This window comes from Salvelinus sp. IW2-2015, linkage group LG8, assembly GCF_002910315.2.
Source record: "Salvelinus sp. IW2-2015 linkage group LG8, ASM291031v2, whole genome shotgun sequence".
Taxonomy (NCBI): domain Eukaryota; kingdom Metazoa; phylum Chordata; class Actinopteri; order Salmoniformes; family Salmonidae; genus Salvelinus; species Salvelinus sp. IW2-2015.
In genome coordinates this window covers 11947676-11962775 of record NC_036848.1, presented here as the reverse complement: position 1 = coordinate 11962775, position 15100 = coordinate 11947676, and the positions used below count along the sequence as shown (strand labels likewise).

The 15100-nt window shown below is 41.8% G+C and overlaps 1 protein-coding gene and 1 long non-coding RNA gene across 3 annotated transcripts in view; one reads left to right on the top strand and one right to left on the bottom strand.

Annotated features, from left to right (window-relative positions):
• Positions 1 to 15100, bottom strand: part of LOC111967160 (uncharacterized) — a 35143-nt gene that overhangs the window by 11333 nt on the left and 8710 nt on the right. The gene's annotated exons all lie outside the window — the stretch shown is intronic.
• On the top strand, positions 5667 to 7291 carry LOC111967417 (uncharacterized). 2 transcript variants are annotated; one of them, XR_002877758.2, is made up of 3 exons: positions 5671 to 5857; positions 6958 to 7084; positions 7185 to 7291. It is a non-coding gene; the product is annotated as an uncharacterized lncRNA (long non-coding RNA). The 2 variants fall into 2 exon arrangements; XR_011480314.1 differs by having other exon boundaries at positions 5667 to 5857; positions 6958 to 7291.

The following is a 15100-nucleotide window of genomic DNA, read 5'->3' as shown; positions in this document are numbered from 1 at the left end:
GCAGCTGTCATACCGCTCAGGAAGGAGACACGCTCTGTCTCCTAGTGATGAACGTCTTTGTGTGAAAAGTGCAAATCTATCCCAGAACAACAGCAAAGGACCTTGTGAAGATGCTGGAGGAAACGGTACAAAAGTATCTATATCCACAGTAAAATGAGTCCTATATCGACATAACCTGAAAGGCTGCTCAGCAAGGAAGAAGCCACTGCTCCAAAACGCCATAAAAAAGCCAGACTACATAGTTTGCAACTGCACATGGGGCAAAGATCGTACTTTTTGGAGGGAAAAGGGGGAGGCTTGCAAGCCAAAGAACACCATCACAACCCTGAAGCACAGGGGTGGCAGCATTATGTTGTGGGGGTGCTTTGCTGCAGGAGGGACTGGTGCACTTCACAAAATAGATGGCATCATGAGAAAGGAATATTGTGGATATATTGAGCAACATCTCAAGACATCAGTCAGGAAGTTAAAGCTTGGTCGCAAATGGTTCTTCCAAATGGACAATGACCCAAGCATACTTCCAAAGTTGTGGAAAAATGGCTTAAGGACAAACAAGTCAAGGTGCTTCTAGTTCCGACCATTAAGTAATATCTAACAAGTAATCTTACCTACAATTTCACAACAACTACCTTATCAACACAAGTGTAAAGGAATGAAAAAGACTATGTACTGAAAATATATGAATGAGTGATGGCCGAACGGCATAGGCAAGATGCAGTAGATGGTATAGAGTACAGTATATACATATGAGATGAGTAATGTAGGGTATGTAATGAGGGCAGGTAGTTTGCCCCCGGTGATGCGATGTGCAGACCTCACTACCCTCTGGAGAGCCTTACGGTTATGGGCGGAGCAGTTGCCGTACCAGGCGGTGATACAGCCCGACAGGATGCTCTCGATTGTGCATCTGTAGAAGTTTGTGAGTGCTTTTGGTGACAAGCCGAATTTCTTCAGCCTCCTGAGGTTGAAGAGGCGCTACTGCGCCTTCTTCACCACGCTGTCTTGTGGGTGGACCATTTCAGATAGTCCGTGATGTGTACGCCGAGGAACTTAAAACTTTCCATTCTCTCCACTACTGTCCCGTCAATGTGGATAGGGGGCTGCTCCCTCTTCTGTTTCCTGAAGTCCACGATCATCTCCTTTGTTTTGTTGACGTTGAGTGAGAGGTTATTTTCCTGACACCACTCCGAGGGCCCTCACCTTCTCCCTGTAGGCCGTCTCGTCGTTGTTGGTAATCAAGCCTACCACTGTAGTATCTGCAAACTTGATGATTGAGTTGGAGGCATGCATGGCCACGCAGTTGTGGGTAAACAGGGAGTACAGGAGAGGGCTGAAAACGCACCCTTGTGGGGCCCCAGTGTTGAGGATCAGCGGGGTGGAGATGTTGTTACCTACCCTCACCACCTGGGGGCGGCCCGTCAGGAAGTCCAGGACCCAGTTGCACAGGGCGGGGTCGAGACCCAGGGTCTGGGGTCAGGGTCGTCTTGTCCAGATGCGTTAGTGATCTGTAAGATAGTCAGTTTTACGAGGGTATGTTTGGCAGCATAAGTGAAGGAGACTTTGTTGTGAAATAGGAAGCCGATTCTATATTTAATTTTGGATTGGAGATGCTTAATGTGAGTCTGGAAGGAGAATTTACAGTCTAACCAGACACCTAGGTATTTGTAGTTGTCCACATATTCTAAGTCAGAACCGTCCAGAGTAGTGATGCTAGTCGGGCGGAGGGTGCGGACAGCAATCGGTTGAAGAACATGCATTTAGTTTTACTAGTATTTAAAAGCAGTTGAGGCCACGGAAGGAGTGTTGTATGGCATGGAAGCTCATTTGGAGGTTTGTTAAAAGTGTCCAAAGAAGGGCCAGATGTTTACAGAATGGTGTCGTCTGCGTAGAGGTGGATCAGAGAGTCACCAGCAGCAAGATCGACATCATTGATATAGACAGAGAAAAGAGTCGGCCGAGAATTGAACCCTGTGGCACCCCAATAGAGACTGCCAGAGGTCCGGACAACAGGCCCTCCGATTTGACACACTGAACACTATCTGAGAAGTAGTTGGTGAACCAGGCGAGGCAGTTTTTGAGAAACCAGGCTATTGAGTCTGCCGATAGAATGAGGTGATTGACTGGGTCGAAGCCTTGGCCAGGTCGATGAAGACGGCTGCACAATACTGTATTTTATTGATGGCGGTTATGATATCGTTTAGGACCTTGAGCGTTGCTGAGGTGCACTCATGACCAGCTCGGAAACCAGATTGCATAGTGGAGAAGGTACGGTGGAATTCAATGGTCGGCGATCTGTTTGTTAACTTGGCTTTCGAATATTTTAGAAAGGCAGGGCAGGATGGATATAGGTCTATAAACAGTTTGGGTCTAGAGTGTCTCCCCCTTTGAAGAGGGGATGACCGCGGCAGCTTTCCAACCTTTGGGGATCTCAGACGATAGGAAAGAGAGGTTGAACAGGCTAGTAATAGGAACCTACCTCTTCAAACAGCATCTTAAGTAATAATCCTCCTCACTCGACCCGCCGCCCCAAATGAAATAATAAAAGTATTGCACTTGACCCCCCTTCTAGCTCTGACTACTGATAGCTACAATATTGAGGGAAAAAATTACTTTCATTAAAAAGATTCAGCTAATATGTAAAATGAGCAGAACTGCATGAAATGTTTAGAAAAGGCCCTTTTTTTCTCGGACCTGCAAATATGATGATCGATTCATGCATGATTTTACTATAAAGGACATCTTTCCACCCCTACTGTTGTCAACAGTGGTCTGCAAAAACAACAACTTTCTTGCCGCAGCCCTGTGCGCAATCAAAATTGCTGCACTGCCATGTAATGCTTACAGAACGATTAACAGTTTCTAAAACTGCATATCTAAGGCTCTGGCCTGTCCAAGAAGTGAGGGTAAACGGTAGATATGTTTCTGCTCTATCTACTTTGTTTTAATTATTAATTTGGGGTATAGGGAAGGGTCACTTATTTGTTTTTTATGCATTCAGTGAGGGTTTAGGTCAAATATATTTAGCTGAAGCGAGGGCAACCGTTTTCATTTCAGAGAGGTCTGATTTTCTCATGTAAACCTTTTATAATTAATGTTCACTCCCTTAGTAAAGTTATATCAATGTCTTAAAATCACATAGTGATTAATTAATATTCTACATACCATAACCAAATATAATAGCCTAGTATAAATTACTGTCACATGAAAAACAACCAAATATTTTATGCGATTTTAGACTGGTTAGCTGAATGCCAAATGTTTTTATTCATGTAGGCAAATGTCTCACAAAATCCTCCTGGTGTCCCGCATTTGGTTATTTTAAATGTGGTCACCCTGGTCACAACTTACTGGAGGGGTTGGATAACTTACATGCCCACTTTTGCTAATGATGCCCCAAGACAACACAACACATGATGCGCGCTCAGTCTGCATAGCCTCCTGAGACCCAGCAATACACTATTGGCCTCTCTAGTAGACATCAGTTCTTGGTCCATATCTCTGAGGCCATACTGTGATTATTATTATTTGACCATGCTGGTCATTTATGAACATTTGAACATCTTGGCCATGTTCTGTTATAATCTCCACCCGGCACAGCCAGAAGATAGCCTGGCCACAGCCAGAAGATAGCCAGAAGATAGCCCCTCATAGCCTGGTTCCTCTCTAGGTTTCTTCCTAGGTTTTGGCCTTTCTAGGGAGTTTTTCTAGCCACCGTGCTTCTACACCTGCATTGCTTGCTGTTTTAGGCTGGGTTTCTGTACAGCACTTTGAGATATCAAATGATGTACGAAGGGCTATATAAATAAATATTTGATTTGATACAAGCCACTGTATTAAGTCCTGTTGTCCCTTTCCCTTATGAAAAAATAATTCAGTCAGAGTGCATTATAACTGCATTACACTGCAGTATAACTGCAGTTAGATTGCACGTTAACAGCAGTATGCTGCAAATACTGCGTCTAAAATAACAATATTTTATATTATTGTCCAAAATATTACTGTCATGAYGGTCCTGACAGTGGATCAAAGGACMCTTTCTCTCTCCCACAGGAGAGGGAGGGGGAAGGGGAAGAAGTTCCCCAGTTTTATGACTTAACAACCAGTCGTAAATTCCTTGCAGAGACTTTCTCTTCCTGGCCATGCAGTATTGGGAGAGAGGATTTACCTCATGGGAACAAACAATTTTTTYCCCGCCAAAACTCCAACATCCAAAAGTGGATAATGAAAGAATAATTCTAACATAAAGAATGTGGGAAATGGTAGGTGAAACAATCATGTCAAATTCAATGTTATTTTGTGATGTTATTAAAGAAGGTAGAACAACATAACTATCTCTGARGGTGTACACTCTCTGGTTGTCAGGTTTGCATCTGAATGTTGTACAAAATGAATGATTAAGTGTAAGAATACTTTTGAAAAKAYATAAATGTGATTTTAGWCTTTTTAATGAGATAATGGTTTTCATGTATGTTGCACAGTAACTAAGCCACGCCCCTAATGAGGTCAGAAGAGCGGGTCAGTGTGCTGGAACCGCCTTTCCGACCAGAGTGCTTAAAATGACTCGCTAAGAATTTACATACCAGACCAGAAAACGCGAGCACTTAGTCCACACGTTGATAATAGTTACAACTCTATAGACCAGCCAAAGTACAGCGCGAGCTGAGTATGGCAAAATGGTTAAACTCTGAAAGTATTGATCACGACAGAAGAAGCAAATCCTAGACAGTAGCCTTTATCAGTCTGCAGCTGAAAATGTGCGTAGTCCAGAACGAGAACAGCGACAACCGCTGAAGTATCCATTCTAACAGATCAACTCTACGAACTAACCACCACTATGACCAGAAAAACTCTACCAAGGACATGGTGATCTCTGGTGGATGAACCAGAGTCGTACAACCAACCAAATAAACTACAAAGGATTTCGAYAATCAAGGACAGCTCAATCGTAAATATACTGTATATATATATAAATATATACATTGTATTTTCAAATGAGCAGTTATTAGGTTGCTAAGTATTTGAATTTCTGTGAGCGTAGCTTACCAAWGTCCGATAGAGGATTTCCTTTGTCTCTTCCTCCCCCCCTCTCTGAATCCATCRTGTTATAACCAAACTGTCCTGTTTTGTTAGTCCTCTAGAGACTGTATTTACTGTATAATATTAGTGTGTTTTATGTATTCTGTAATTGTTTAATTAGTTRGTAAATAAATAATTGGGCCAATTTGTGTATTCCTGATTCATCAATAAAGTTAGGGCTCGTGCAGATACCAAGGAATTATGGCGTTCAGAATGACTGACGAGGTAATAAGATATTAATAAGTGACTGTTATCACAGATAAGAAAATATCTTATGAGAGTTTAATCCGGGAGATAGTAACTCTTTAAACAAATGTTCCTGTTGTGCCCCAGCTTACTGATTAGTTAATTGTTACAGGATTCATTTAATCACRTAATCGATTAAACATAGTTAATTGATTTTATAAAATAACCGTCATCACATTAATGATGACTGCAGTTACCGCACTTTTACTGCAGTTTCAAAACTGCAATCTTTTTTGTAAGGGTTTGAAAAATGTCTGCCATCAAAATTAGCACATTTTATGGAAATTTGAAAAAAGTGTTTAATGATTATAATTTTTTATTTTCAAATGGTTTCTAGTAAGTGAATATCTCAGGAATAGTTAAGTGAGTTGTCAGGACTGTGTAATACATGTTTTCACATTAAATAAGAGCTAAATAAGAGCTTATCAATAAATGTCCTCTGTAGTGGACACCCTGATGCYGCAACTATGTTTTTCACCGACTGCAGTGTTAACATTTCACTCTGCAAATAGGAGTGAAAATTGGCTTCCATAAAGTAGGTGCAAACTTCCAATGCATTTAAACAATATTGCCAGATGGTACGTTAGCTAAGTAGATAGCTGGTACTAGCTAGYTGGTAGCTAMTTTTGGTTATTACAACATTATGTGATAATGCTAGCGAGCCAGGCTACTGTAGCTAGCTAAATACATCAAGCTAACATGTAATTTGATGTTGCATGTCAGATTTCTTCTTGCATAGCTCACGTTAGCTAGCTACCTTGCTAACAACAGCTAATTATTATTATATATATTTTTTATTCTAACAACAGCTAACTGTAGACCACTTGTCTTCTGCAAATATAGAAATGGCTCTGGCAGCAAATAGCAAAAAGTGTCAGCAAGCACTCAGTAAAGTACACAGCTGGTTGCACTGTAATGGCTTCAGCGTCACCGGCCTGAATCAATTCTGTAGTTACAAACCCTCTGTTACCATATGAATTACTTCCAAAGTAGAGTTATTTTCCTCGCTGTGAGTTTATTGAGTGATGATATTTTATTTAATTCACACGCTACATACAAAACCTGGTGGATTTGTTGTTCAGCATGGTTGTGGGAACCCCCTACCATATCAGGAGCTGTTACAGAAGGCTGAGGTAGTGGCCAGACACCGGTCCTGCTTCAGCRTAATGGAGGACACTAATCAGGTTGTCACATTTGATCTCATCAATGGTCAAAATATTATCTGTCCTGGAATTCACTTAATCTGTTGTTCTGSCCCTGAACAAGGCAGTTAACCCACTCTCCCTTGGCCGTCATTGAAAATAAGAATTTGTTCTTAACTGACTTGCCTAGTTAAATAAAGATAAAAAATAAAWAATAAATAAATAAATAATCACCATTGATAATGTAATCAGTGCTGTGTTAATGTGTGTATTGAATGTTGTAAGGAGGTGCCCCCTTCCACTGTACCAATGGACTTCTCCTGGGCCCTAGTGAGTAATGTCATCCAGTCAGTGCCATGCTGGCACGTGTTTCTTGTGAATTAGATGGGAATCAATATCTCTGATTGGCAATGTTCAACCATGTATTTACTGCTGGCTTCCATGATTGTATGGTGACAGTCTTTCTCTCTCTCTCCCTCCCTCTGTCACATAGGAGCTAGTTCGGATATAGGAGCTGAAGTCAGGCTCCTTCATGACCAGTATCTGTGACGAGGGGCCTGGAGCTGATCTACGCTGCCATGCCTATTAGGCATTGGCAAACACCTCAGAAGGGACACAAGGTGATTATTAATGAGACAGTACATCACAGGTGTTTAGTAATATCACCCTTTCAATACATGTGTCACTCATTAACTCTTCCTCATTTTTCTACCAATGGAGGACAGAAGAGATGCTTTTGAAATGGAGTCCTTTGACTGAAAGACAGGTTTATACTGGTGTCTGAATTGGGAGAGACCTTGTACTCAGCATTAAAATTATACAAGACACTTGTTATCGTCTTTTGTTATTATTGAATCGAATTGGACTATCGATATGGGGGTGTGGGACCCTGTGTATTATTTAAACAAGTCAGGGAACTCCTGTCTTATACAGGACACCATACAGGAAGGTATAATATTTTCCCATTGCTTTATTAGCACAACGCTGCGTATACAGTATTGTGAGGTTTGGTTTATTCTACATGAAACTGTTACACTTGAAATAAGCTTTGAATTGGTCAGTAGCCTACAGAGTGGTATGAGAAGAGTGCCATCCTCCTGCATCTCACATCTGACTGTAGTTATTGAACTCTGCCTGCTGGACTCATGGGTTGAGGCAAACTCTGTCATATCCAGGATGGACTGTCATGCACTCCACTCCTCCTGCCACCTTACTGCACCTGTCCATAACCTGTAATACGTTACATGGATGGAAGGGACTTCATCACCCACTGGAGACTTGAAGACAGAACCTCGCCCAGAGAGCTGTGTATGTCAGTGTGTGGTTAGACAGCTAAATCCTTAGATTTGTCCAAATTGATAAATAGAATGTAATTCTAGTTCTGGTTAGACAGCTGAAGTTGTACTCTACATGCAACTTATTTTTTATTTTCTAGGTAAGTCTAGGTATAATGTCTTTATAAGCATATCAATATGATATTCACAGCATAAAATGTTTTGTCTTTGTAACATGATAAATATATCTACACTCAAGTTGGGCGATGTTTGTGCAGTCCACATTTAGCCTACACCTATAGGCATATTACTAGTTCTGGGATTTGTCCCCCGGGAAAGATCTAAAAACGGCCATAAGGAGAGACGAGGCGAGACAAAACTAGCCATTTCTAGAATATTGTCACAGATAGAACAATGAGCCAGATATTTCACCAGATGTAATGTGAAGCATCCTATTGGTGTTTCCACTCACTACCAAATATGGTGATGAGAGGAAGCACAGTGGCGGCAGTGGGAGAAGCAGTGGGAGAAGATTGAGCGATATGGATTTTGGCCGAAATTCAGCACATTTTCTCATCGATTAAACAAAATATTACTGTTATATTATATTATACTTCTGTTACCAAAACAAGAATTTGTAGAAAACGTAGTGGACTGTGTTTTGTAGACTTTAACATTTGCTAAAGTTTTAAACAATTGCGTTGTTTAGAAGGAGTGCAAGGGCGAATTGAGTTATTGCACATGCGCACTTCACAGAGTAGGCGTTCCCTAACTGAAATATGCAAATAAATGCTAGAATGCGCCAATAGGATCTCACTAGCTTGTGCGTGTGCTCTGCCCATGTCCTTGCTTGTTCTGCCCACCATGATTAATTTGCTCCCATTGGAAATGACAGGCTCTGGTCTATCTTGGGTTAGTTATAAAAATCTTAGATTTTGTGTTGTAGGACGCTGAGTCAAGACCTGATGCTGTGTGTTTTAGTACTATATCTCTTGACACAATGATGAAAATAATCATGGCCTCTAACCCTTCAAGCTGCATACTGGACCCTATTCCAACTAAACTACTGAAAGAGCTGCTTCCTGTGCTTGGCCCTCCTATGTTGAACATAATAAACGGCTCTCTATCCACTGGATGTGTCCCAAACTCACTAAAAGTGCCAGTAATAAAGCCTCTCTTGAAAAAGCCAAACCTTGCCCTAGAAAATATAAAAAACTATCGGCCTATATCGAATCTTCCATTACGCTCAAAAATGTTAGAAAAAGCTGTTGCACAGCAACTCACTGCCTTCCTGAAGACAAACAATGTATACGAAACGCTTCAGTACGGTTTTAGTCCCCATCATAGCACTGAGACTGCACTTGTGAAGGTTGTAAATTACCTTTTAATGGCGTCAGACCGAGGCTCTGTCCTCGTGCTCCTAGACCTTAGTGCTGCTTTTGATACCATCGATSACCACATTCTTTTGGAGAGATTGGAAACCCAAATTGGTCTACACGGACAAGTTCTGGCCTGGTTTAGATCTTATCTGTCGGAAAGATATCAGTTTGTCTATATGGATGGTTTGTCCTCTGACAAATCAACTGTACATTTCGGTGTTCCTCAAGGTTTCGTTTTAGTACCACTATTGTTTTCACTACATATTTTACCTCTTGGTGATGTCATTCGGAAACATTATGTTAACTTTCACTGCTATGCGGATGACACATAGCTGTACATTTCGATGAAACTTGGTGAAGCCCCAAAATTGCCCTCCCTGGAAGCCTGTTTCAGACATAAGGAAGTGGATGGCTGCAAATGTTCTACTTTTAAACTCGGACAAAACAGAGATGCTTATTCTAGGTCCCAAGAAACAAAGAGATATTCTGTTGAATCTGACAATTAATCTTGATGGTTGTACAGTCATCTCAAATAAACCTGTGAAGGACCTCGGCGTTACTCTAGACCTTGATCTCTCTTTTTCCGAACATATCAAGACTGTTTCAAGGACAGCTTTTTTCCATCTACGTAACATTGCAAAAATCAGAAACTTTCTGTCCAAAAATGATGCTTAAAAATGTATCCATGCTTTTGTCACTTCTAGGTTAGACTACTGCAATGCTCTACTTTCCGGCTACCTGGATGAAGCACTAAATAAACTTCAGTTAGTGCTAAACACGGCTGCTAGAATCCTGACTAGAACCAATTTTTTAAAATCATATTACTCCAGTGCTAGCCTCTCTACACTGGCTTCCTGTTAAGGCAAGGGCTGATTTCAAGGTTTTACTGCTAACCTACAAAGCATTACATGGGCGTGCTCCTACCTATCTGTCCGATTTGGTCCTGCCGTACATACCTACACGTACGCTACGGTCACAAGACGCAGGCCTCCTTACTGTGCCTAGAATTTCTAAGCAAACAGCTGGAGACAGGGCTTTCTCCTATAGAGCTCAATTTTTATGGAATGGTCTGTCTACCCATGTGAGAGACGCAGACTCGGTCTCAACCTTTGTCTTTACTGAAGACTCATATCTTCAGTGGGTCCTATGATTGAGTGTAGTCTGGCCCAGGAGTGTGAAGGTGAACGGAAAGGCACTGGAGCAACGAACCGCCCTTGCTGTTTCTGCCTGGCCGGTTCCCCTCTCTCCACTCTCCACTGGGATTCTCTGCCTCTAACCCTATTACAGGGGCAGGAGTCCCTGGCTTACTGGTGCTCTTCCATGCCGTCCCTAGGAGGGGTGCGTCACTTGAGTGGGTTGAGTCACTGACGTGATCTTCCTGTCCGGGTTGGCGCCCCCCTTGGGTTGTGCCGTGGTTGGAGATCTTTGTGGGCTATACTCGGCCTTGTCTCAGGATGGTACGTTGGTGGTTGAAGATATCCCTCTAGTGGTGTGGAGGCTGTGCTTTGGCAAAGTGGGTGGGGTTATATCCTTCCTGTTTGGCCCTGTCCGGGGGTATCGTCGGATGGGGCCACAGTGTCTCCCGACCCCTCCTGTCTCAGCCTCCAGTATTTATGCTGCAGTAGTTTATGTGTCTGGGGGCTAGGGTCAGTCTGTTATATCTGGATTATTTCTCCTGTCTTATCCGGTGTCCTGTGTGAATTTAAGTATGCTCTCTCTAATTCTCTCTCTCTTTTTCTCTTTCTTTCTTTCTTTCTCTCTTTCTTTCTCTCTCTCTCTCTCTCGGAGGACCTGAGCCCTAGGACCATGCCTCAGGACTACCTGGCCTGATGACTCCTTGCTGTCCCCAGTCCACCTGGCCGTGCTGCTGCTCCAGTTTCAACTGTTCTATGGAACCCTGACCTGTTCACCGGACGTGCTACCTGTCCCAGACCTGCTGTTTTCAACTCTCTAGAGACAGCAGGAGCGGTAGAGATACTCTGAATGATCGGCTATGAAAAGCCAACTGACATTTACTCCTGAGGTGCTAACCTGTTTCACCCTCAACAATCACTGTGATTATTATTATTTGACCCTGCTGGTCATCTATGAACATCTTGGCCATGTTCTGTTATAATCTCTACCCGGCACAGCCAGAAGAGGACTGGCCACCCCTCATAGCCTGGTTCCTCTCTAGGTTTCTTCCTAGGTTCTGGCCTTTCTACAGAGTTTTTCCTAGCCACCGTGCTTCTACACCTGCATTGCTTGCTGTTTGGGGTTTTAGGCTGGGTTTCTGTACAGCACTTTGAGATATCAGCTGATATCTGTATAAATCTGTATAAATGTAGATATACATTTGATTTGATTTGATGCTGATGCTGATTCAACTCGCAGTTGATACCATTTCCACAGTAACATGTCATTACATGATGTGATGAAACGTTGAAACTTAGTTGCAAGCTACCTGTAGCAAGGTGTTGTAGAACGAGTGCGTTATGACACACAAAGTCATAAACTCGCGAATCAGGGACGGCGTTATGGGTGGAACTTAGGGGGCCTGGCCTGCCCTACTGTACCTCCTTGTCCATCCAAATAAAATACTTAAATATTGATCATTTATCTGACCAAGACGCGTGCTGACAGAAAGACCCATCATTGTCAGATAAAGCATCTGAGCAAGCGAAACAGCGCCTCTCTGTCTCAGTATGTGTAGCCCATGTATCTAATCCTGTCTGAACAAAAAGAATATGGCGTGACATTTTCTGCCAGACCGCATCAGATACATGGGGCTACATATTGTAAGACATAAGCAGTGGCGACCCGTCATTCAAGGCATTGTTTGCTTTCTTGAGTAAGGCAGCTCCAAAATGCTGGTGTTTCAGCCAAGCTCAGTGCTTTCTGTGGTGGTGGGATAGTCAGCGGAAAACACTGAGCGTAGGGGTTGGTAAAATTCTCTAGTTGCGCCGTGATTGACTCAGTGTTCTGTCACTCATGGGGACACTACGTCACCGCCAAATCTAGGGGTAAAGCTCGAAAATTCAAGCCCCTTGAGTGCTGCCATTGTCACTCATGGGGACATGTTAAAATAATTTATAAAGGTTGAAGATAAATGATTAAATGATTCTACCCGGAAACTTAACCATTAGGGATTAGAAGTTATGTTGCATAGACAAGGAGTAATTAAAGCTGATAAACATATGTCCAAATAGGTTGGACTGGGGAAGAGAGGAATGTATGTGTGTGCCGAAAGAAAACAAAGAGGATCATTAACCTATGTTTGAACCGACCCGGCTATAACTCTGGGGAGATAAGATAGGACAGGGAGTACCCCTCCATGTTTCCCTTATCTTGTGGGGAATGGAACTGTCAGTTGGGTTGTGATCAACTGTGGTGAGAATGGTAGAGAAGTAGATAGGATAGCTCTCCTAATGTTAGTGTGTATGTATGTGCGTAGGTTAAGAGAATGTTATAAAAGGAACATCTTTGTATATGCATGGTAGAGCTCTCGCGAATAAACTTGGATTTGACTAATTGTGAGCTGGGAATTTAAACCAGAACTTTACACACTCTGGGTTGCAGACCGATTAGGATAATTGAAATTTATGAACATTTATTACAAAATTCTATATCAGGACACTACATCACCGTCAAATCTAAGGGTAGGGCTACATTATAAGTGCCCATCCAAGAAGGCTCAAGGCCATTGGTCACAGATAAAATGACATCAAATCACGTTACAGTGGGGAGAACAAGTATTTGATACACTGCCGATTTTGCAGGTTTTCCTAGGTCTGCTTATGGCCAATGTTTGTATGTCTCAATTGTCAGTAGAAACCACATTTGTTTAAGCAAGTCATCCATATCAGCTATGTTTTTTGAAAAGGCAGTAAATGTGCCTGAATGAACTGTTTCGCTGCAAAACAAAGCTCCGCTGATAGCCAGGTGTAGCAGTGGTAAGGTGTTGGTCCTAACAGATTGTGGGCACCGTTTGTCACCGTTATAGTGCAATTAATGTATTGTTTAGTTTTGTGTGGTGGCTTTAATGGCATGCATAAAAAAAATGTTTTTAGTTTGCCCCACCAAGATGTACATGCTAAAATCGCCACTGGRCAGAAGAGAGCTTTCTAAGTTGATCTGATGCTATTGTGGACTAACATGTGAAGGTAACCTAATTTTTGAAGTGATTTGTTTTACAATTACATGAAAACATCATGACTGGTTGTGTTATGCCACGTTAAAAGGTAGGCAAATACCTTTTTACAGTTAAATTACATGTCGTTACTATAAAACCGACAATATGACCGCTAAAGTAGTAATTTGGACTGCTCATTAATTAAACAAATGTATTAGTCTGCCATTTTTAAAGTCATACCACCCTCCGTAATTGTTAGAGTCTTAATATAACAAACAGAACTGGTTTTATAGACAGTTTTAGGAGGACATGTAATGTCATATATGTTTGCTCCCCTCCTCCCCAGGGCTGAAGGAATCTGTTGGACAGGCATTTGATTTCCATAGGGGGATCAGAATCGCCGTTATAATCATTGGCAAGTACGGAGAATTAAGTAAAACCACAAGTCACAATCCCTATCTCCATCCATGTCTAATTTAGGTAAGGGACAATTTTAGCTAGCTAGCCACCGGATGACAACAACACAACAAGATGCAACAATTCAAGTTGTTTCTGTCAATGACGTATGCTTTCAATGCGATTTGATAGGAGTGAAGCCAAATCCAAACTGGCTTCCCTTGACACTTTTTTTGGGTGGCCAGGACCATTCACGGTTGAGCTCAACGCTGATATTATTTTATACTTTTTTTTATCAAGGAAGGCCAAATGCTCGCTGGCTTCCCTTGCATTCAATGCTACGGCGGCAACAATGTAATTCTCTTTTGGACCAGACAGCATCAGATAGATGGCCAACACGTGCAGAGACAGAGAGGCGCTGTTTCGCCCACTCGGATGGTTTCTCCAGTGAGATACCTTCAGCCTCTTGTGAATTGAAGGAAAAGGGGCGGGCCATGACCATGCAGCTTGCTCACCGTTCATCTTGGTGGTTGGGGTATTTCTTTTTATTTTGTTGTTATAAAAATAAGCTTATACCAGATTCCAACACCAATGCCCTTACCAAAAAAGATTGCAAAGTGCAGTATAACTCCAAAATAACAAGTTTTTTTAAACTACACTAATTTTGCAGTTACAGTGCAGTATAACTGCAGTTCAACTACAGGACACTGCAGTTATTCTGGAATTACTGCGTCCAAAATACCACAGTTGACTGCAGTTAATGCACTTTTACTGCAGTTTCAAAACTACAATCTTTCTGTTTCATAGTTGTAACAAAGGCACTCCACGATTACAATTTATTGAAGACCTAAATATGATTATTATTTGTATTTTTTTATACATATCTTCACATAGGTGGTCCCGTGAAAAAATTGTGTCCCCTTACGGAAATCAAATGCTGCACTAACGAATTCGTCCCTGCCAACTATTTCTACAATTGATCACCTTAAAATCAGATTTTAAACCTAACCCTAACTTTAACCACAATGCCTAACCCTCACCTCAAATCAAGACCAAAAAGCAAATTTTTGTTTTCATTCATTTTTACAAAATAGCCAATTTTGACTTTGTGGCTGTGCTATCTAGTGGAAACCTGTCTCTTGCTATCTTGCCATAACTGATTTGACAGATAAATATCAGCTAGATAGGCTAGCCAACTCTCCTTAGCAAAGTTAGCATAGCTTACCTCGCTATACTCACTACTGCCCTTGTTTGTTGTGATTGAATGGCAAACCCAAGAAACACCCATATCAAATCACACCACCAAGACTACTCTTGTTCGGCTTCAGTCATGGTCGTTAGCATTTCTTGACCAAGCTTCAAAACCAAGCCAAATCAGGAAGTTGAGTCGCTCTTTAATATGATTCAATTTTAGTTTTCTATCTCCTCAAAAGTATCTCTGGCCGAACTCATAGACATAGGCATTGTATCTGTCCC